Source organism: Phalacrocorax carbo, chromosome 4 (genome assembly GCF_963921805.1).
Source record: "Phalacrocorax carbo chromosome 4, bPhaCar2.1, whole genome shotgun sequence".
NCBI lineage: Eukaryota > Metazoa > Chordata > Aves > Suliformes > Phalacrocoracidae > Phalacrocorax > Phalacrocorax carbo.
The window spans coordinates 62,013,550-62,038,115 of record NC_087516.1 but is presented as its reverse complement, the minus strand read 5'-3'; the positions used below and the strand labels follow the sequence as shown (position 1 = coordinate 62,038,115).

Below are 24,566 nucleotides of genomic sequence, written 5' to 3'. Positions count from 1 at the left end.
TCCAAACAGAAAGAGTGCTTTTCCAAGGTGACTTTCCTGTCCAAAATGCTTTCTCAGTGCTAGGCTGCTTTAAGAGATAGTAGTGCCTGTCTATCCTGCCTTGGCTGGCCAGCGTGGTAGCGTCCCTCTCCGGTAGCTCGCAATCAAAGAGCACAACTAGGTTCAGGCCAAATAGCGAAACGCTTGCACTGCTGCAGGCACTGCTGTTTGGGACTCCGAGTGGGCTTTGAACAGATGAACAGACTCACACCCGGCATGCCTGGAAAGGGCTGTCCTTCAACCAGGTAGTACCAGGTCAAAAACACTTGTCAAATACCTGTCTCCTGGGGGTGCTGGGGCCCAGAGGTTGATGCAAGTGAGGATGGGTTGCATGCATGATTTTCAGCTCTTGTTGCTTGGCTACTGCATCCTGTGAAGGGACTGAGCTTTACTTTCTGACTACCTGGCAGCATTTGAAGTGTATCTACCACCTGGCACCTCCCTGTTTCAAAGGCGGTAGGATGGGATAAGACCAAGCATCCATCAACAGCTTGCTAGAAAAGGCAGAGCAGAAGGGACTCCTAGTGAAAAGTCCTGGGTTTTTTCTCTAGCAAAATCCCATTGGGAATGTGGTGGTATTTCTAGGCTGTTTTTCTGATCCACGTTTCCAGCCCAATCCCGAACATACTGTACATGTAGAGCCTCATCCCAGAGGCGCTGACCACTGGCGTGCTGCAGGACGGAGGAGAGAGTGGTCTGCAAGCACCTCAGCCTCCAAGTTATTATTTGGATGTGTAGCAAAACTAGCTTCTGCCCCGAAATCCTTACCCCTCTGGAGGGCCCTAGTATATAAACCAGCATCTCTCAGACTTGAATGCCAAAGAGATGTAAGTAATGAGTAGCTTTTATTGACCGTAATTGCACTTGAATTAACTAGATGCCTGTGTAGTTGGTGGCTCCTGCAGCCTGACATCCCTCCTGCAGCACTGGAAACCTCATTGCTTTGCCTCGCAACAGTTCCTATGCCAGGAAGCTTCAGAGGGCACAGCTCTCCTGGCATGACTCTAAAATAACTTGGCAAGTAAGCTCTGGAGGCTTAAACTCTTTCCCCAGCTGGGATACATAATGATCTTGCTACCTGCACTCTTTGATATTCCCTTTGTTCTCTGATTTTCACAGAGTTATAATTTGTCCACACACCCAAAAAAAAAAAACAACGGGGGGGTGGGGGGGTGGGGGATGGAGAATAGAAGGGAAAAACAAAAAAGGAAAAGGATTGGAAACAGGCCCTGCAATTTGCAGGCAGGGCTGAGAAGCAGCCTTGGCTCTGCTCTTTGTGTCCTCAGGGTGGTAGTGCAGCTACTGCTTCCCCATGCCTTGCCGGTTGGTGGGGGGGAGGCACATCATACATTTAATTCACTGCTTAGGGGTTTGTTTTAACCTGCATCCCCACATTTAAATGACATAGATTCATCTGCCTGTGTGCTTTGTTTCCTGAAGCTGTGTCAGGTCTGCTGGGGTGAGTTGCGGAGGGGGCATTTTTGTGATACCATGTTAGATGAGAGGGTTTGGAGTCAGGGACTGCAAGTCACTGTCAGATCAGCAAGGATTTAGGAAAAACCTCTTCTGCCACTCCATTGCAGCCTCAGGAGACAGGGCAGGGCTTCCTTGGGCAGCTGGCCAAAAGCTACATGGGTGAAGAATTAAAAAAAAAAATATTTAAGTAACTTTTACTAGGTCCAAAGATACTAAGTTTTTTTTCCTCTGTGACCACTTAAAGACCAATGTAGTTTATCGGAAATCTTTAAAGAAGCAAATATTACTGACTGGATGGCTGAGACTTTTCTGTACAGCACTTTTCAAAAGGAAAGTAACTTCACACTGATACAGCAACAGCCCCAAGCAAGGGTGAACCTCAGCCATCCCCAGCATAGTCATTGAGGCTGTATCCCTCAATGCATCTTTTGTCCTTAAATTCCTTTTGTCAGGGTTTGTTCCCAAGGTTGGTGTGCTGCTATTCTGAAAAGTGTGGTATTACAGGAAAAGATAATCACATAGTGGGATTTAAGCTGTTGCAGAAGGGAGTCTAGTACATGATCCACTTAAAATGATGAGTATAGCTAAAAGTCACAGAATTTTACTGTGCACAGACTGTAATATACTGCAGGGCATCCGTCTTTAGTAGGAGGGGTACAAATCTGTGGAGCTTTTCAGCCTTATTCTATGAAATCACTTTAGCGCTTGGGTTTTTCATTTGGCTTTCTATTCTATTTGATTGTGGCCATGTTTGAATAATGTAAGAGCGGAAATTGGTTTTATTGCACTTAATTTTGTCCACAGCAAGATGTACGTTGCCTTGGCATATGATGTAATTCCCAAGCAGAAAGAGATAGGCTTCTCTTCAAGTCAGACTTCGGCCCTGGTGTCTTGGTTCTTAATACACCAGGCTGCAAAGTAGCAGGAAATGGTGGAAATTGCAAGGTGGAAGTGGGTTTAAATGGCGGTAATCTCTAGCCTTGCTTCAGGGAGAGAGCTGTAAATTGCTGCTCTCTCTTGTCTCTTGCCCTAATGCAGGTTGTTGCTCTGCTTTTGTTTGATAGTATTTCACCTTTTCTTTAAGTGGACAAAGGTAAAAAATTATAGGGAAAAGAAAGTTATATATCACTGTGGAAAAAAAAAAAAGTGTCTGTCCAAACACCTCATATTGTTGGATGTGACTGCCTCTCGGGTAGAAAAAATGCCTTCCAAGGGTGGATGCACACAGATGGAGATACTGGCTGTGAGTGAGGGGTAGCTGAAGTCTTTGATTGAATGCAGTTGAGTGAAAAAAACAAAGAAATGTGGTGCAAAATCTCCCAAAGCCCTGAAATCATGCACAGCTCATCCAGCAGCTGTGCTCCAGGTTTGAACCTCCCAGCTGCCACACTTTTATCTTAAAAACCAAAGCAGGAGTCTCAGCCATGTGAAGAACTATTTCAGTAAAAAAAATGGTGTTGTTCACATTTTCTGGTTGCCATGGTTTTTGGAGACTGTGTTATTCACTGCGTTCTAGATATCAAATATAGACATAGCTAATTTCACCTGGAAAAGTGGTGGGATTTATTCTTCTTTTTAAAGTGAAGGTTTTGTCTGTCTGTTCTCGACCAACAGTTTCTTGTTTTTTTAACAGGTTTTGTGTGCATGCATGCAAAAATGACGCTGAATAAGATCAATAGTGAGTCTGTTGGGCTCTGCTTAATAATGCTGGGGTTTAGCTGGAGTAACTTTGTAGTAACTCAATGACCGTACCAAAGATAAAGGGTGGCGAGCCAATTTTTGGCTAAGAGTCGCTGCTTTCTCAGCAGGCAGGTTCAGCAGTTATGCAGCGAGACCGAAGTGACCGTGATACAAACGGCAAAGTCTGAGTTTTTGGCACAGGGGCTGGAACCATACCAGCCGGTTCCCGCAGAGGTCGAGCAGATGATGCCACGGTGCCTTCTTGCTTTAAAAATCTGCAAAACAATGCAAGAAATAGTCTCCTTTTTTTTTTTTTTTTGAAGAGAGATGGTTTATTCAATTGTGCATACTATAATGGCGTTGCACTGAGCTGCATTATCCTTGCTGGTTTGGTTGGGAATTAAATTTCTCCATTCTTCCTTTTAGTGGTACTTGGGATTTAGTGCATTTTTGAACTGTGGATATATTCAGCTTCAAAGGGATTTTGCATTTGCACATGGGAATAGCTGTCTTGTCGTAATGACTGGGGCCTTAAAAATTTGCCATTATCTAAAAAAAGAAGATTGTCTCATAGCTGCACACACATTTTATGAAGACTTTTCTCTTACCCTACATGGTGGAGGTTTTTTTTTGGGGGGGGAAATTATAACTAGGATCCAGGAGAGGCTGTTCAAGTCAGAACATGGTTTGTTTCTTCTGCATTCAATCTCTCCTTGAGCCCAGCACAGTTCATCACTAATCCAGCTGGATTCGAGCTGCAAGCTGCAAGAGAAATGTATAGGTACAGGTCTTACCAGGTGAGAAATGTGAGAGAACAAGGCTGTTCCAGCACAGAATTGCAACTGGCACTGATGCTCCTCCTGCCTTTCTCTACAGAGGTCCTGGCAGTTGCATCCTTTAAATGGGAAAAATTTGGGGCAGGAGTGGAGAGGGAAACACTGTTGACTGCAGATGAAGTAGTACATACCCCAGCATGTTATCTGAACTGGAGGCAGCAGTGGGGATAACAAATTAATTTCATTTTTAGTTTTGCTGAATATTAATTTTCTCTGCTAAAAGCCACATTTTCTTTTGCCTTTGACACCTGTAGCCATTTGCTGCACCAGTGGAAACGGAGGGTAAAAATATCCCTATGATAATTCAGTAGTACTTTACACCAACTGTGCCGTCACTGTGCACAGGCATAAAATGACTAGATGAGGTACAGAAAATCAGTCTGTAAATCCGTAAAAATCCTGGGTTTTCTGCATCTACTGATTTTCCATTGTCTGTATTCATTAACAGAGAGCAAAATGGATGAATTAGTGCTCAGTTCCAGGCAGCTGTTCATCTAACTTCCCCAAGCTGCACATGCTGAGGGTGTTTAGGATATTTTCACTTGCAAAGAAATAAAAAAAAAAGTCCCAGTTTCTGTTATCTCTTTCACTTTCTGTGCAGCTTTCTGAGTCCAGGGAGCCCACCACTGTGTTTTGTGCTTCCCTGAAGCTTGGCTCTGATCGTGTGGCCACCTTTGAACAAAGATTTCATATCAAAGAGTGGCTTTTGCAGGGATCCTTCCACTTCTCCAAATGGTTCCCAGACCTCAGCCACCAACTGTTGTGTTGGGTGTTAAGAACAGCCAGGGAGGTGCTGAGCTCCACTTGCTACGTTGGACCTGCTGGAGCATGTGCAAAAATAGTCTCTAGGTTGACAGCAGGGTGTTTTTGAACATGGAAGAGCAGTGGGAAAGCTTTGAGCCCACTGTGGCAGCATAGCAAGAGGACCATGACTTGCATCCGTCACTTACTGAGAGGTAGAAAGGCTTGATTTATTTTGAGAGGAGCCATCATGCTCTTCCTGCGTCTTTACAAGGATGGGAAAGGCTGTGGATTAGGCAGCTTTTGGCAGAAGATCTGTAAATTTGCCCATGGGTAGAAGGGATTTGAAGGAGGGTTGAGGATGTCCCACTGCCCCAGGTACAGCTGAAGGAAGAAGCCAAGAACCCAGGCAAAAGCCAGATCACACTCAAGGACCTGGTGCATGCTGAAACGAGCATGGAAGGAAGCTGTACGTGATTTCAAAAGGAAGCATTAGCCTTGCTCCTTTGGCCTAAAACACATCGGAGAGTAGCAAAATGAGCAGCCCTGCCAGCAGAGCTGGGCACAAGGGACCATCTCAGGCAGGAGACTGAGAAGAGGCAGCCAGGCAAGGGGAAGGTGCTTGGATCTGCCTGGAAAACACAAGTGAGTAATTTGGGATACAGATGGCATGTCAGAAAGAAAGGCTGCATAGATTATTAATACGGTGGGTGGCTTTCTTGGGAAAGGGACTTCTTAAGCTGTTACTTTTCTCCCTTTCTGCAGCTCGATGCTGCTGATTACAAGAGAAGAGGATTATTATAGATATTAGCTATTTAGACACTAGAGATAACTCACAATGCTGAAAGCTGAACTTATCTCTGATTAAAATTTAATTGCTCCCAAGCTTCCACTAGTTACTTGCATTAAGTTTCACACCATTGGAAAGTGCTCATCAACCAGTGTTGGCTTTAACAGAAATTTGGCAGATGTTAGTGAAGTGCTGGAGGAAATCCAAACCACAAGATCTGCGGCATATCATATGTTTGAAAATTTGTTAACAGCTGAAAGAAAAATCACAAACCTGGAAATGGCAAGAACTGGACATGGATCTCTTCTCATCCAACAGCCAAAAGGTTGGATCGTCACCTGCAGCACCTGAAAGACCAGCACGGGTCAAGAAGTGCTGGGTGTCAGGTATCTTGGTGGGGTGTAAAAGCAGCAGGTACTATATTATTGGCATTTAGAGTGCTTTATGTGAGGAACATTGGTATCTCCAGGGAAATCTTCAGGAAAAAAAAAGAAAACCAACAACCCAGTCTGTTCTGAGGCAATTTAGCAAATTAGCTATGTTTTATAAAACTTAGGTTTTCATCACAGATTTTCCTTCCTCTTGAGGACATTTATGCAGAAACAGGGTCCTTGTTCACTAAGAGACTAATTTATTTCTGTTACATATTTCCTTCCTATTGGTCTTTTCCTATGGCATTATAGCCGTCAGCGCTGCTTAGCTTTTTGTCACCGGGATTTACACCTGGTGCAAGGAGAAGACAAACATGAGTAGCTAACAAGGTTCGAGAAAGCTTGTTCCATTTGTTTTTGTAAGTATACAAAAAAAAGCACTTAGCTTTATATTGACATGGTGGTGTGAAGTATTATGGTAGCCCCAACAGCTGTAGCACAGTGAGACTGCAGTGGGAGATGATGCCTCTTTTAGACAAACAGGAGCTGAATTAAAATTTAGGATGGTACAAGTCCTTTTCAAAGAAATGCTTAGTTGTGTTCTAAAAGAAATCTAACACACTTCATGATTTAGTATCTGTCATGTTTTAATGCATGCAACTATCTTGACAGTGGTTGTGGCAGGAGCTTGTATGGAAAAAAAGTAAATCTCACCTTAAGCCTTTTTCAATTGAAACAGTGTTTGGTGGAGTTTGTGCAAAAGATTAAGTCTAATTCACCCCTCGTTGGGACCGAGCTGATGGGCACAGAGATAGAGCAGGACCTGCCTTGTGCTATTTCAGCATTTGATCCCTTATATATGATTTCATTTGTTCTCTAGTATATAGCAAAATGTATTTCATACTCTGTTGTCCTCTGTAATGCGACCTGGGGTCGGCAGATCTCTGTTGCTAGGTAGACGCTGCTTGGGAGAGACGCTGCATCCCTGTGTTAATCCTGCCTCATCTTTTGGTTCTGATCTGGCTTTTTTTCATCTTCTGGGGGGGATGTGAGCAAATGAGGGTTTAAAAGTTTGGGCCTGTAGCTGGGAAATGAGTTCAGCCTATGCTAGTCTCTTAAGCATTGGCTTAAATAACCTTAAGCCTAGGCTTAAAAGCTGTACTGAATTGGGGACTATATCCTGCCATGCGCTGCACTACCAGGTTAACAAATTTAGTCTGTGGTAGTCTGTTTCCTTAATTTATGTCTTGTATTATTGCTAAAAAATAATACAGTTTTTATAGAAAAAAAGCAAATCAAAATACTTCAGAAAGTATCAATCCCTTTCAGTTCCAGATGCAAAACCCATGAGTGCTCCGTTTCACATAGTATTTTCTGAAGATTTATAGAGTATATTGTGCAAAGCAATTCAGAAATACACAGATATAAATGGTCTTTCCAGCAGTGAAACTTGTTCAAAAGCTGATAAGAATGGAGATTTTTTTTTTCCAAACACCAAAGGCAATCGATTTGAAACTTGAACAGTGACGGTGGCACAGGAGCCAGAAGGTACACGTAGGCTGATGCAGGGCTCTTTGCCAGGAGTGGGGAGAAATAGGGCAGCACAGGCTCTCTTCACGTTTTTCAGAGCAAATCTGAAGCAGATGTTCCTTAGCCCTGAGACATTGCTCTAACCATGAGTGCTAATCTAACCTGACCATAATAAAGGCTGGCCCTGCTTCTAATTCTGTCCAGCAAATGCAAAGAGACATGTACAGAGGTAGCAAACCATGGGAGGGACTTCAGCCATCTTGAGCTATTTAAAGTGTGATGGCCTAAACCATCCATTGGGTTACCTCTGCCATCGAGGGAAAGGGGCACCTCCAGACCGAGATTTGGAAGAGCACATGCCAAAGCTGAGGATCATGTAGATGCGTGACAAGAATGTTTGTCATTTACTGGAAATTATAAGTATTTGAGGTGTGATGTAAATATAGCAGTCAGTGCTCAGCAAGTTGCATTCAGGATTTCCCAATTAGCTTGAGTGAAATGGGGGCCACCATCTTTTAGAGGTTTCTTAGATCTGCCCTCACAAGTGCAACTTCATTAGATTGGACTCCTGAGCCAGTACCAATCCTGGGTTATGGGAAGATGAAATTTAGAGGGAAAGTAAGACTGAGACCCCTAAATAACACGATACTCAAAAGGCCAGTGCTTTTTAAAGACACTGGTTTTTAAAGATACTGGTTTCTTAGTATTTTTAAAAATCAGTCTACTTGTTCAGAGACTAACATAGGGATCCTGTTTATGAAAGTCTTGACCTAAATGTCTTATCCATTGTGTCTGCATTTTGTGTTCCTGTGGGAAAGATAATGAAGTGCAAAAATTAAAGGAAAGGGAAGCCTGCAAATTCCTGTTTGACCTGCTTGTAAGGGCCCAGGCTGCACAGGACTCAGTCCCTACTGCTGGGCACAGCCAGTTCCTCTTCCATCTGCCCCTGCCATTTTGCTCTGAGTGGGACAATGGTTTTCTAAATACTCAGTGCCCAAAGAATTTTCTTTATTTGGTTAGAACTATAACATTTCAAAGGGACTAATTTCAAACAAGAGAGCCTAAACTTGTGCCTGCTTCACAAGCTGCTTCACTGACCCCTGGAGCCGGAGCTTTCTGAGGAACTTGCACTTGACTCTTTGTCTCTCTTGGCATATCTCTGTCAGAACTTGTTGACATTCTCAGGACAATGTTTGGGTAGCTGTCCCACTTTTCAAGGGCTGAAATATTTTTTCGCTCTTTCTGGCTCTTTCCATCCTTGGCCTACCAGCCTGGGAATAAAATGGGCCTTTCTTTACCTGAGAGCTCTTGGAGGATGCTGTGATATGTCAGGATATGTCAGGTGTGCAATGGTATCATCTCGCCTAACACCTCGTGCTACTGCCAGCATTGTAGGCCAGGAATAAATATCCAGCTGCTCTCCCTGCAACCTAAAGTTTCTCTGCATGAATGCAGTAAGACAAATCCTTATCTGTGTCTCCCGCTGACTGACCAAATGATGGGTTGCCTTCACAAAATCATTACCTATCATCATTTGCACTGTTGCCACGTGCTGGCTGTGTGTCTGTTGCAGCTCACCTAACCGTGGCCACCAAGGACAGTGTGGACTGAATACGTATTTCACAGAGAAAACTAAGGATGCCCTGCAACAAGGAAGGTTTAAACAGGGTTTTGTGCCCCCACCTTGCTGCATGGCAGGGTGTCGGGGAGAGATAGGTGACATGAGAAATTTTGCTGGCACAGCTGTTATATTGTCAGCAGCCAGTTGGAAAGTTTTGCTAAGTGAAGTGTATTCTGGCCTATGAAGGAAGCCCTCAGATTCAGGTTGGGTTATTAGAGGATCAAGTGTCTCACAATTTACTTTTTTTTCTAGTATGCTTGGCTATTGTTGGCAAAACCAGGTCTTTGATGGCAGTTCTGACAGAGCCCACCTAACTTAAAGAAGCTCAAATCACACATGTTTTTATGGATGTCAATTTTGGTTTCACTTGTCCTTTTAAAAAAATCACTTTTAAAGAATACAAATTATATTGAGGCAGGTATTTTGGATGCAAATCTTCTATCACATCCTTTGTCATGTGCTGTTTGATCAGATACGGTTAACTTTAATTGTAATTTGTTTTGTGGTGGAAGAAGAGTATATACAAATAAATATACGCAAACACAGCTAGTTTATCTAGCAGTTTTGGGGGCGGGGAAATGAATGTTCTTTCCACCCTGCAATCAGACTTTAGCACTACCCTGCTGGTTATGGCTCTCCAAAGGTGGAGAAAGTGGTAATTCAGCAAATTTTACCACTGGGATGTAGCACAGCAGCCAGAAAGAAGGGTTTTTTTCTACCCTCCCTATACTCTGCTGCATGGAGTTCTGCGGAAGGAAAGGTGTTGATAAATGTTATAAAATGCCTGCAACATTACAAGCTTAATTTGCACTCAGTGCTAGGGTGGGTTTCCTTTGGTCCATTAGACCCCTACCTAGAACATGAAAAGGTTTGTCAGGAGAATTTGAGACATGTGCTGGGGATCCACAGCCTGGGCAGAAGGGCCCTATAGGTGCCCTTCCTGCACAAATGCACTTAAGATAATCAATTCATAAAACCCCATGGCTCTAACAGAGCATCCAAGCGTTGGCATTCCTGGGGCATCTGCAAGCAGATGGAGGGGCAAGACCCAGCTCAAACAGAAAATACCACTGAAGTTAATCCAGGTCTTTAATGGGCTGCCACAGTTTCCAGGGCTACCCTGCAGCTATAGCAGCACTGGGAAATGAGTTGGTGGGCAAGTGATGGTGGTGGTGAACCCCCGCTGCAGTGAAGCCATGGAGCTGCTGCAGGTCTGCACCATTGCTGCCATGTCCTCTGGGCATGGTCACTGCAGGGTTAGCAGGGAGCGATGTCCCACTCCTCCCAGTCCTAATTTTTCCTCTCTCTCTGATAGGATAACCCTAAGAGATAACATCCTGCATCTCCAAGGTACCTTTCATCCTAAGGTAGTCCTTAAAATAGATTATAAATGAGAGCTGAAGGCACTACCCCACACTGTAAGTTGTGGCCACTGGACTTTTTTTGGCAGGGAGGGAGAGTTTCAGATGTCAAGTCAAGGGGGTATCCAAAATTGTTGACATTTGGAGTATCCTTGGTTTTGGAGTACAGGGAGCAGAGAGCTGAGAGGCGGGCTTGAGGCTGAGGAAAGCTCCAGGTCAGGTTGCGTTTGCTGGTAGAGGCTCTTCTGGGAAAGTAAAATAAATGGAAAACAATGGAGAAATAAAACTGGAAGGAGCAGCTTCTTACTCAAGGGGCATATGTAAAAGTGTTTTGTAGGCAACAACAGATCAGAAAAGAGGGATAAGTTTTGGAGCTGACCTGGGATGAGGAAAAGAGCGAAAAACTATGTAAGATCCCCTTTAGTGGAGGTGAGCCAGCGTCAGGCCCAGAGAGCTGTAATGCAGGTTCCACATGAATGAGATTTTATTCAAAGTGCAGGGAGAGAAATCTGGGTAAGAGGGAGATTGGGGGATTTCTGAATGTTAGGCTGAAATTTCAGCAGGGATCCTATCACCTGCGAGGGCTCAGCCTCACTGGCACAATGTTTCTGTTGGCTGAGGAAGGCAAACTAGCACCACATTTCTCACTTGGAGGATCCCTGCAGGGAAATTGTTTCCAAAGGAAAAATGCTCAGTGACACTGGCTTAGCTCGTACTGCTTTCAACCAACCTGGCTGTGCTTTAGAATTTGGATACTATCAAAACGGAAAAAGCAACCTAGAAAAGCCCGACTTAATATTAATTGTAGGAGGAAGGAATTGTTACGCCAGGTTGGTCCTTGCGCTTGGCTTCATTCTCATTTTACACCCTCTGTATCCTCTTTGCCTTGTTCCCCAGCTCTGTCCCGTCGCATTCAACATGCTCTCAATCTGGCCTGGGTCAGTTCTGCCACGGTTTTGTTTTTCATTTAGGCAAACACCACAGGGTGGACTTGCCTCAGCTTGACAGAAAAGGACACATAATTTTCTGTTACGTTGTTATTGGAGTCCTGCATGCTTCGGCTGGCAAACAGATTGTCTAACATCATTGAACAGTATTTGCTGAGTGCAAGAGAGAAAATAAATCTAATATCTGCTTTTAGATTCAGTTCCTTCCTTATGTGTTTTATTTGGTTTTCTTTGCACACACTTAAAATTTCCTTTCTATTAGACCATATTCAGCCTAAGCTGCTTAGTGAGATCTGTTATTGAGTGAGTGCTTGCTCATGTTTAAAAGTTGGCTGGATCAAGAGCTGATTTTTTTCTTATTTCCACCCCTTTCCCTCTGTAGCGGTGAATGGCAGAGAACAGTAGCTCCTCGCAGGGAAAAACATCCCCATCCCCACCCAAAACAGCAGCCCCCGGTGGGCTGAAAGCTCTGTATAGCAAATAAGTGGCAGGTCAGCGTGCCCCAATAGGTACCAGCGTCTTGTAGGCTGCTCTCAGAGACGTTCTTGAATCTGTTTGGTACAGGATGCACGTTGCTATTACTGAAGACAAAGTGTCGTCCAGGAAGCATAATTCGCATTGCTGCCCCTGGAGCTGGAAATGATGCATGTTGCTGAAATAAAGTTGCATCTCCCTTCGTTACAACCCGTTGCCTCACTGGAGTCTGTTTGACCAGGCATCTCGGTCTCTATGAGATTTCTGTGTGCTCTGCTCTGAACAAGAAATGCAGACAGCGATGCTTTAACTGAATCAGTGTCACTGTTTTAGCTCAAATATGAAGTTTAATAAGGGAAAATAACAGCTTAATTTGGAAAGGCATCTTGTAGGCTGAGGGGACTGACCTTGTTCAAGTGACTGCTGCCAAGAGGATTAGGGAGTTGTATGCTGTGCTCAGAAATGTACTGTGGACATGCTGAGCTTGGCACAGAAGATGGGAAGAGTGGTCCCTTCAGTCCAATACCTTGTCTGAGCTTCAGACTTTGCAGGAGATTCCTCAGGGAGTAACCTGGATCGAGAGAAGGGCTCATTCTTTTGCAGTAGGCGGTAATTTCCTCATACAATAACGTAGGAAGTTCAAAGCCTTCCTCATCTTCCTCTTTACTGTAATCCTTGGCAAGTCTCAGCACCTCCCAGGAGTGTGTTGTGGACCGCAATGAATTATGTCCTCTGCAGGAGGAGAAGGAAATAAGAACATCGGGTTGTCTAGTTGGGGTGGAGTTTTCCCCTGCCTTTTCCCACCAGTCATTCTTAGCATCAATATTGTAGTTCTGGATTTTCCAGTTATCCATGGAAAGGCTATAGCCTTTCCCAGCACCAACAAAACACCTTAAGGAAAGGTGAGCAAATAGTTTTAATGTTTGCTGTTTCTTTTGTGCCCCAGAGATTTGCTGTAAGAGACAGCGTGTTTTTCAGGAGACAAAGTCAGAAGTTGCTTGCTGTTGGGTGGCACAATTTCCAGCCAAGACTCAGGCATGGAAGTGTTGATACAGTGAAGGCGATGGCACTGCAGGAATCTGTAGGCTTCTCCTGTCATCAGCGTTGTGAGACACGTCCAAAGAACTCCTTGGGTCTAGGGCAAATTGAACAGCTTTTGATGCTACCTGTTCCTGTCCATAGACTGGATGACTCAGGTTCCCAAAAGAAATCTCTCTCTTTTTCTCTTCTTCAAGCAAAGTCGCATTTTTCTCTGTCTTGGAACAATCTCTGTGGCAGCTGAACAGAGCAGGCAAGCCACTTGCCACTGCAGTGCTTACATCTGTAATTTCTTTTTTGCTGAGTGGCTCCAGGTTGGCATGCAGCGAACTGACACAGCGAACTGTGTCTTGGGTCAATGGCCAGTCAGGCTCTAACATCTTAAAAAAAGAAAAAAATCTAATATTTATTTGAAGGTTTAAACACTTCTTGACTTTCTTAGTGCTGACCATGAGGGTCTGTGACAGGTGACCTTCTTCCTCCCTTTCCATCTCGAGCCTGACCACCATACTAGAAAGTCTGCTATTTTCCTCAGTTCCAAATGAGTTCAGTGTTCTGCTCAGGTTTTTTTAGTATTCTGGCCTGACAGATTTCCTCTCATAAATTATTCTGTCTGCTTCAGCTGCATGCTTTTTCTCATTTACATTTAAGATAATGGAAGAAGAGTTCCTTTTGATGACATAACTGAGCTAGATTTTGGGTTACCATTATTATAAAATGAAAGTTCTGGGTGGATAATGTGAAATATTAGGGATTTTTTAGGGTTTTACTACCTGTAAAGCTCTGTAATGGCTAGAAAAGCTAATATACTTCTTCCCTGCAAATTGATGAAACTTCCTGATGCGTGCACGGAATGTGAAAGGCTCAAGGCTAATTGCAATACAGGTCTCAACACATGTACTAAATGGCCTGCTGTAAAATATTTACAAAACAAAAACATTTCAACATATTTGACGCTGAAGAGGGGGAAAATTCATAATTACTGTAGACTGGTGCATTTATTTTACGTTACCGGTGAGAGCTGTAAAAAGATGTTTAGGCTGTGTGCTAGAATCATACGGCAGCTCTTTAGCTCTGTATTGTAGCAGTAGTTTTATCCTCTCCTTAAAGTAATATCTGTGAGTATGTAAGGGTTTCTCCTCTATTTCAGAATCAGATACAAACTGCTTGACTACTTTTTTTTTTCTCCTGGTTTTCTGTTATGCTTTTGAATCTTGCAGTCATATGAAGATATACTATCATTTAGCTAGGCAGCAGGTATATTTTTTAAGATATGTGGATTGGACTAGGTCAGACTTTCTCTTGTCTCTCTTCTATCTCCTCTTTCTTCACATGTTGAATATATGGTGTTTTTTTTTCTTTATGAGACACATGGTTCTTTTGTTCAAAGTACCAAATTTATGATTTGCAGTGATATCAGGCACTTAATTTTATGGGTGTATATATTATACAAAGGCAAGGAGATTACATAACTTAGAAATCTCTAAGGGATTCAATTTACTTCTTTCATTTCTGTGTCATCCTATCTGCATTTCCTCACCAGTTTCCAACTTCCTCAGGTTCTGCTGATGTTCATGGAGATCCACAACGGCTTTGTTGGTAGCCCAAGTAGATCAGGTGCAGTTTAGACTTCCAGACCAAGAATACATTATGGAAAATCCCTGTTCTGGCACAGCAGCACCTGGATATTCCTTCGTGCATTTGGTGCCTCTGCTTTGCACCAGTAATTCCCCTGGGCATGTAAACTTTAGCACCTGATAAACTGCATGCAAAACCACATGCCAAACCTGGGGAGGCCGTCATGCACCTTCAACCTAAAATACATTGCTCCTCAGCACTACTTTTCACTTACTTTCTTGTAGGTTATTTTAATGTCTGTGTTTTCTGTGGGCCCAATTCAAAGTCCTACAAGGTCAATGGGTATATTCCTCTGCTTCACAAGGAAAAACATGCTTACATTGCAATGTGCTGGTCTGAACTAGCCATTAACAAGAATAATATGAAAACTGACAGATGTAAAGCTAGAAATCAGCATTGAAGGTTTTTCTACCTTGGACTAATGTATTGTCATCTTGTCATCAACCCCTCAGGTAGGAGATTGAAGCTACGTTTCGGCCAAAGCTGACTGCATGAGAGCTGGTAGCCTGTAATGGCGCAGAGCCAGGCAAGTTAGGTTAAACCTCCTTTCCTGATTTTTGGATGCTGTTCCTTCCTACCTGTCAGCATTCTGCTATGACTTTTCAATGGAGATGACTAGCCATGGCAATGTGTCCAGCCCTGGAGCCTTCAGGCTGGAGATCTTTGTCATGTCCTTGAGATGTTGAGGCATATGAATGCATATTCAGCATTGTTACCAGCACCTCAGTGTCCTTCCTCAACAAAAAAATAACCACCGGGGCACAGGTGAGGGATGTTTGCACACCAGGCTTGTTAGGACATCAGCATGGACTTGATAGAGTACCAAGTTGCCAGTGTCTGTAAGTACTGATGTCTAGTATAAAAATGGGAGATCCTTGAAAGTGGTACCCAGTTCATTTCACCTTAAAACTGCTGTATATTGCACAGTTTGTTTATTTCTTGTAAATCCGTTTTGCTGAAGCAAATATGTTTTTCATAATATTAATGGCTCTCTCATTGTTAAAGCCCTCAGCAGAACATCAGATATCTATAACAAATTTAGACACTGGTCCTGTAGTTAAGCATTGTTTAGGCAGATCCCTGAGCCAACATGAATACATCTATTAGAATTGAACTTTACAAAAAATTGATGTTTCTACACGGGTAATAAAGAGTTTTGGAAGGGAGCTAAACAGCGTTTTATGGTTTGTCAGGGAAACTGCTTTATTTCTGAAAGTAGCTGAATATTGATATGCTTACAATGGAGTTTTGTCAGCTTCTTAGGGTTGGCTTATGTGGAAGATTTTTTTCTGTTTAGCACAGCCTTGTTCCCTCCCTCCCTTCCATCTGTCACTCCAGGGGCAGAAAACAAAATGCTGGCAAGTTTGAGAAGAGGGTTGATCTAATCCAAACTCCAAAATTAGATGTGGCTGAGAGGTCGAGGCCGTGCCTGCGCTCTGATTTACAGCAGGGGTCTTACATGAAGGTGCACCAGGGCATGCCCAATGGATAAGAAAAGATAGCCTTTCTCAGCATTTCCCTATTTCTACTGGTTTCGGTGGTCAGCTCTCACCATAGTTCAGGCTGGTTTTCTCATAGGAGCGAGAATAAATAGAACAAATAAATGGCATAGAAGCCAATGCAGTCAGAGACTGAGTGGAGCAAGTGCCCTGTAGAGAAAAATCGCTTTGGCAGCTTTGGAGAAGTATGTCTCTTTTTTTGAATCAGGTTTGAAATAACCAGAGGGTTGTAGCAAGAGGAGAAAATAGATGGGGTTGGTAAAAGACAAAAGGTGAGCTTTTGCTGGCAGGTTTACCATTCCTGTTGCTCTAGAGGATGCTAAAAGTACAGTGTGGGTATAACATCTACTGTACAGACAGCAGGCCCTGCTTTCAGGTCTCTGATTCATGCCTGGGAATGCAGTGTGACCTGCATGCTAATGAAGTCAATCCTAACATGGGTTAGAGAAAGAAGGGTATAAAAAACCCTAACTCCACCTTTGATATTTTGTGTTTTATTCCATTTGTTCTGTTTGATTTCAGCAGACCAGCCGACTGTTGTGGTTTAACCTGGCTGGCAACTAAGCCCCACGCAGCCACTCAGTCACTTCCACCCAGTGGGATGGGGGAGAAAATCAGAAGGGTAAAAGTGAGAAAACTTGTGGGTTGAGATAAAGACAGTTTAACAGGTAAAGCAAAAGCTGTGCACATCAGCAAAGCCAAACAAGGAATCCATTCACTACGTCCCATTGACAGGCAGGTGTTCAGCAGAGCTGCATCACACATAATGGTTACTTGGGAAGACAAATGCCATCACTCTGAACATACCCCCTTTCCTTCTTCATCCCCCAGCTGTATATGCTGAACATGGAGCAATATGGTGTGGAATATCCCATTGGTCAGTTGGGCTCAGCTGTCCCGGCTGTGCCCCCTCCCAGCTCCTTGTGCACCCGGCAGAGCATGGGGAGCTAAAAAAGTCCTTGACCAGTGTAAGCACTACTTAGCAGTAATTAAAACATCTCTACATTATCAACACTGTTTTTGGCCCAAATCCAAAACATAGTCCCCTACTAGCTACTATGAAGAAAACTAACTCTATCCCAGCCAAAACCAGGGCACCCACTCACAGAGTGTGTTTGTACTGGGCATTGGGGCTGATTTGGAAGCCCAGCGATGGTACATGACACTGGGAGGGACCTCAAACCCCTAGCCTCCGAGCAGCTGGGATCGAGGGACGGTGCATGTGGTATAAGGGGAGATGCATAGTAAACACGAAAAGCAGCCTTTGTGATTTTAATCGGCCAGACCAGACAGGAGGGAGCAAGGCCAGGCGGCTTTCTACCCACCTCTCCCTCCGCACCTCTTGCACATGTACGTGCTGTGGGGTCAGGGAGACGATTTCTTGTGGTTCCAGTGTGTTGCCTCCTTGGGTTCTGTTGTGCTATGCCCTCTTCCTCAAGACAACAGCATAACACAATCGGATTTTAAATATTAATACTGAGATCACGAGTGTGTAGCTTGGAAGTACCGAATTACTGAGAATTGAAGTCTAATCTGTCCTTTTGAAAGCTGTCCAATTTCTTTTTTATTTACAGCATTTGAACCATTTCACAAATTGGAAATCAACCATCCAGCCATTTCACAGGCAGATTATGATATGTTTAAAAGAGTCCAAGGCATTTATCCGAATGCAATTGGCCATCTTTCTGACTAACATCTAGATTGGAGATATTACACACACAGATGAACAGAGACTATTTGAAGATGATGGTTTTCTCTTATTAAAGTTGTGTTTGTAGCTTGCAGCTGAAGAAATGTTTCAGATAGTGGTATAAACTGACTGCCTTTGGCCCTCGGAAGGACTCATCATGTTGATTGGAGAGATCAGAAAATGCTAGGGCGTGAATAGTCATTTTATGACTCCTGCACTCGCTTCCATTCATCACAAATGCAGAGGTGGAGAACTGCTGGAGAAGGACCGGCTCCATCTGGCACTGCCTCTGCAGAGTCCATAAAAGTTGTTCAATTAAAGATGCAGAAGTGCAGGCAAAAGGCAGGAAACACACATTAGATGAAGCTACATCTGTTGCCAAACGGACGGGAAAAATTGTTTTTCCCTCTTAGTAGCTACGCATGTGCTTGTTCTGCACAGAAACTAAAAGATCTGTTTCAGCTTGCATGGATAAAACATATATGTGTTTTAATTAAAACATAAAAAAAAAAAAAGTGCAAGTGTGGAAATCTCAGCCTCCAGTAAATCTTTTGAAACTGTAGGCATAGTGCTCACACGTCTGCACTTTAGCATGGTCTGAATGAAAAACTGACAGCACCTGTTACTGAAATCAAAAGTGATTTCTCTAACAATGGGATACTGAGGAATTCCTATCGGGCCTCTCTTTAATAGAGTTTGAAGGATTCAGGTTGGAAGACGGTGCATAAGATCTGCACCACTGGCTCTGATGGATGTGAATTGCGCCAGGGGACAGAGATTGTTTAGGAGGTTAGAAGTTCACTCCATACATTCAGTAATAATATGCAGCTGGTATGCCCTTAAAAAGAGATTGTATGCCTTTTTCTACCCTGTGTGAAATAACATGTGGGTTGAAAAAAAATGGTAGCAGATTTTATGCGTTCAAATCCAGAAATTCAAAATAACTGCAACAACATCTGACAGTATTTTTGAGAACTAGAGCGATTTGAAGCAAGATTGGCTAAAAATAGCTCTTGAACTGAACTCGCAAACCTATTAGATTAGTCCATTTATAATAAATCCTGATCTACTGTCTATTAGATCAGCTCTTCTGTAGTCTTTTCCTGTTTACCAGGCCTCCTATGGGCATAGTTCATCTGTGTTTCTAAAAGCATTACAGCATGATGTTGAAAAATAATGCTCAATTTTTGTCTTGTGCATGATGGTCCGGTTAAATTTCTGCCTGAACACCCAGAATCAGTTTCAAAGTCTGGAAGGAGCAGTATGGCATTAATTCCCTCGTTGGATGGGCACCAACAGGTATGAGAGGTTTACGAAGGTGGATTTGGCAGAGGTCCTGAGTAGGAAAACAGAGCTAAGGCTTTAGGAACTATCTTCTGATGGAAGAGGACAATGGTGAAGACGTCAGCTGATGCTCATGTGCTGTACCACTTAATTTCCTGGTATTGCTAGATATGTTGATGTGCTGTAACCCCATGCCAATGACAGTTAAAACACTGCCTGATGTCTCTGAAGGTACGTGTTTTAAGTGGGATCCAGTAATTTCTTGGAGAAGAATGGGTGAGAGAGGAAAAGAAGAAAAGAAAAAAGTAGCTTATTTTGTTCAAATGACAACTGAATTAGGGACCAGACACTAAGAGCTGTTGGGAGCCAGAAAAAATATTAAACACTCACATACACACAAACACACACAAAAAGCCCCACAAAAAGATAAAAGTTGATATTTCACCAAAAAACAGCCCAGCTGCTGTTTGGGTTCTTATCTTTTCAGGCAAAACCTGGAAGTTTGCAATAATAGCTAGAATGTTTTTGACAAAATGACCTTTCCATAGCAATCTGGCATGTGTAATGAATGGTCGATCTTTGTCAGAAATGTAAAGTTTTGATTCAAAAGGGCTTTGGTAGACAATTTTTGCCTGTTGGAAATCGGTCCCGTGTGGTGGCTGCTTTGAATGTATTAAGTGTCTTGCTAAGAGTTGTGGTGCAATGAGAAAGGAAGAGTTGGGGCAGATTGGGCTTGAGCCTGTTGCGATGATTTTGCACACTTCAGCTCTTACTCTTTGTTATTTAATGTTAAATGGTCAAACTGAGATTCAGATGAGAAAACCCGGTGTGTTAAGTGATTCCAGCTTGAAGTGCATTGAAACAGCTGAGTTTGCACCATGTCTTGGACCACAGCTGTAGGTTTTCCCCTGGTAGAGGGAACTCGACATCTGGCCCATATCCATCGCAGCATCTGCCCAGGCCCAGCAGAATAGTCACATGTGGGCAGAGTAGCCTCAGGCACAAAACTGATCCCCTACTGCAAGAGACAGAAAAAAGAAATCCAGAAAGGGTTCTTTCATTTGACAGCAGTCCGCAAGGGAATAGGCCTTTCTTCTCTCAGATGCAGCATCCTCCTTTTATTTCAGACATTAGGTAAGAGGGAGGAAAAAGAAGAGCTATGTATCTATGTATCACACTTCACATGACTTTTTCAGGGTGTAGGACTACATGCAGTTGTGTTGTTGAAGACCGTGTGCCATCCTGAACACTCTGGTGGCCATTGCTTATCTAATCTTTTCTTCCCACCAATAGCTTTTGCAAGCCCTTTGAAAGTCGCGGTCAATAAAGCTCCAACAACAAAAAACGCAACCCCAACCCTTCCAGAAACAGTGTGCGAACTTTTATGTTCACACACGATTCTGGCTCAGCTTCCCTGAATAATGGCATGTGTGAGCACAGGGGAGAGCTGTTCAGATGTTTGATGTGAGGCCTGCTTGGCCTTCGCCTGCAATAAAAATAAATCATAGTTTCTCTCAAACACGTGGAAGGAGCTGTACATAATTTAGGGGCTAATCCTGCTTTGTTGATTCTGCAGCCCACAGCTCCTGGGTGGCACTGGCATGTGGTTTTTGGTCTTCCAGCAGACATCCAACACAAGATGCTTTTGCAGGGTGATGTCTTTTGCAGCATGGACTCAGTATAACATTGCAATCTACTAATGTGTTAATGACTGTGTTGATGGGATACCTGCTTATGCAGCACTTAGGGATGCTACCGAGTGTGCAAGGCTCCACCTAGGCACTCCTTGACTTCAGTCATCCTCTTCTGTCACCTTACAGGGAATTTGGTGAAAAGCCACAAAAAAAAAAAAAAGAAAAGAAAAAAAACGAACAGAAAATGGGAATATGTTTCTTTTCAAATAATTTTTTTCTCTATGGAGTTTCAGAAAAGGTTCTGAAATACGTTTGAAAATGCCTGTGGAAGACTAATTCCCATGAGATGTATTTATATGACAGGGAAGAGAGAAACAGCTGTGATATAATCCACCAACTGTACCAGGTTTGGGGTTTTTTGTGCCACTTCTTTCAAGATATGCCTAAACCACCTTATTTGCTATGTAAATGCAACTTGCACCATCTTTCAGTAGAAGAAGAAATGATAAAAGCGGATGCTGTGAGCAAAGGATGTGGTTGCCAAATATGAAAAGGGCAAAACTAGCACAGAGGGAGAGAGGGACTTTCAGGTTTTGTATTTTTCGCAGCCCTTCAGAAACCAGCAATGCTCCATTCACCTTAGTGCAGCAGCGACGTGTGTAAATTATTGTGAAAAAAGCCCAGACATGCTCAAGAGGGCACTCGGATTGCTGTATCTCCCTGAAGATGTTGAACCCCTCGGATTAGCTGTACCTCAGTTGCTTGAGCATTGCACCAGCTGCAGCACAGGGACCAGGCACAGGCTCTTGGCCGCCAGCACCCCGGCACATCTGCTTCAGCGTCAGGCCCAGGAACGCAAAACTCACTGAAGAGTGAAGTCATCATGGTTTGCTTGGACCTTGCGCATGAAACTTGGAGTGTGGTCTCTCCTTCCGATTACATGAGTGAACACTGGCTCGTAGCACATAGCCATCAGGCTAAACCTTCAGATTACAACACCCATGGGAGAGCTTGACGGATGTCTTCTGTCATCTGTAACCTAGCAAAAGCCAGCAAACCTCACCCAGGAAATCTTGTCTGCAATTTCTGCTCGAGGGGCACCCAGTTATCTTCATTCATGGGACAGAAAACACAACATCTCTTAAAAAGTATATTCAGTTATTGAGTACACTGGGTCATACTTAGTTGCCAAAATAAAATATGAGAGAAAAGGTAGCTTGGTGGTGATCGCAAATAGCCTTGCTTGCAATCAAAGCTGCTTTTGTAATAGGAAAACACTAGTCAGAGTCATCTGGAAAAGCAGTCCCCCATGTCTGGGAGCACCAGGAAGAGGTGAGCAGAGCAGAAGGTAAGATGATGTGTGCTGGATTTTCCCAGTGGCAGACACAAAGCGCTGGTCTTAGGCCAGTTGTGCACTTGTTGTTTTAGGCCAGGAAAGGGGAGAAGAAGGAAATGAGGGGAAGACAGACAGACAGACCATTATTTATTTAAGATTTTTCCCTACGACCAAATCCCTGTGAGTAAATCCCTCCCATGATTTTCCTTCCACCAAGTGAAATTCCTCCTCCAGATGCCTGAGGTCTGTGTAAAGATTGGGAAATAAAAGAAAGAAGGGAAAAAACTAACAATTTATTTTGCTTGCTAGTCAATGTTCTGGGAGTAGAGAGAGGCTCCTCTGGGAGTTACAATTACTCCCTGGTGGATGCTGGAAATGTTTTGGGGTTTTTATATAGCTACAGCTCTAGTCTGAATAAAGGCAAGACTTATGTCTTCTGCTATTAGTGCCAGCTGTCTGGATAGAGCAGGGAAGAAAAAAGTGAAGTATCACTTTGGGGTGTTTCTGGGGAAGAGATGTTTCCACAGCCGTAGTTTGCTTTCTTGGAAGGACTGTGAAAATACCTATTCCATCACTGTGCTTCGTGGAATCAAAGTCTGCAAAGTCTCATGAATGTTTTGGATTTGAAGCTTAGTAGTAAAAACTGAGCCTTACCCAAAAGCTGCCTTTAAACTCTTGATATGGCAACTCATGGTAAAAACAAGTTGTAGAAGTATAATAGTCAAGGTAATACATTTTTAGTTGTTGTTTTCTAGTGATGATGATTTTTAAAGGTTACTGCTTGTCTATGAGCAAAGACTGTATTATGAAGTATTATATGAATGCTGCTTTTCCCCCAGTTAAAAATTCATAGTTTATTGGCACTCAAAGTTAATCTGGAGGTTTGATCTCTGTTCTGTGCTGTAGGATTTAGGTAATTTTGCACAGGCTGCAGTCTCTTTGTGGTTTTGCTTGGATTTGAGAACCATTTATATGTAAATAATCCTGATCTCTTGTTCCTTCCCTTCTTACCAATTAACTTTGTTTTAAAGCACATAGCAGTTGTGTGAGCAAAATCGGAAAGCAGTGCTGCCTGGGGCTGGTGAAACTGGGTGGTGTTAGCATGGCGATCATGTTCACTGAAGCTCATTACCAAATTGACTCGTTGAATAATCAGACCTTTGAACTGAGTTCAGTGGTATCCCATCCATCTCACTCCGTTGGGCCACTTCTGGGCAGCTACTTTATGTCTTCTTATAATTTGTCCTATGTAAATGGTGGAGGTGTTTATTTTTAAAAGCAGCAAGAAAGCCCAGCTGAACAAGAAAAAAGTTGGAAGAACAAGCCCTCAAAGAGATTTCAACATCAGTGCCAAGGGATTTATGAAAGATAAAACAACTCTTTTTTTTATGGCTAAAGAAAAATGCCATTAAATCCCTTGTGCCTAGCTGCTACAGTAAACTTGCCAGAGCTATTCCAAAAACAACATGCCGTGAGATATTCAATGATTGTCAATGAAAACTAGGCTCAGAAATGCAGCACCCCTGCGTGCGGATCAAGGGGAGCTCCTGGGTGCTCAGTATATGTTTCTATATGCTCGCAAATTACTGTAAGAATGATTTTAAGGGAGGTTTGCTAGTTTTGGCTTTGAAACCGCATCTGCTATATCCACTTGGTACCTCTGTGCCTGTAGCGCACAAGATAGGTCATTTTTCAAAATGGGAAATAAGTTGTTATTACATGGGTAAATGGGAAAATTTCTGCAGGTGGTTATCTACCGGGCTAATTGTTATTATGAAGAAATAAAATATGTACTCATGGCAAGACCTGCTGTAGTAAAAACAGGTAATATTTGCTGAAGTTCTCTACAAATTTTAATCCTCCCTGTAACATGAGATGGAAATCATTGCTTGGTGATTTAGCACAGCTTTGAGCAGAAACTAGAAGAAATCTGTCAACGTCTGCAGGATTTTGCATTGTATTTTTTGGAGTTCATTGAAACCCTGGGCTCATAGTGGAAGGGAGGTGGCATGAGAAGGCTGGAAAATCTGATCAATAAGCTCAGGAGACCTGATTTCAGATCAGTGTCCTGGTGCTCAGGTGGTTTAATGCCTGTTGCGCTGTTGCTCGCCTTTTTGGAGGCTAGGGGAGAAGATAATCCTGTTTTGCAGGAACGGTAGAACTGAGATTTTTAAGCTGAATGTTTTCTTTAAGAATACTGATGCCTCAGAAAATTTTGTTTATCATGCTGCTGAGTTTTAAACTTTAAGGAGAGAGTGTCTCAGGCTTGGAGTACAGTTACCTGAAACCTGAGCAAGCATGTGCTTCAGCTGCCATGTTATTGATTACCCTGGGGCAGAATTGTGTACAGCACCATGGGCTTAAATTACTTAAATAACAAAAAAAACCTTTCAGAATGGAAAAACTCCAATTTTACACTAAAGGTAGGCATCTATATACTTGAAATAGGTTGACTTGAATGAACTCCGATAACAGCAATATCAATATACATTAATAACTAATATTGCACAAATAATGAGCGTGGTCTGCTCTACTGGACCTAGAAGAGAGGGCAGTCTCTGGTCTCAGGAGCTTGCAGGCT

At 43.0% G+C, this 24,566-nt stretch overlaps 1 protein-coding gene across 8 annotated transcripts in view; it reads left to right on the top strand.

The window, feature by feature from the left end:
• ADGRL3 (adhesion G protein-coupled receptor L3) overlaps positions 1-24,566 on the top strand; it is a 517,783-nt gene that overhangs the window by 382,783 nt on the left and 110,434 nt on the right. The gene's annotated exons all lie outside the window — the stretch shown is intronic.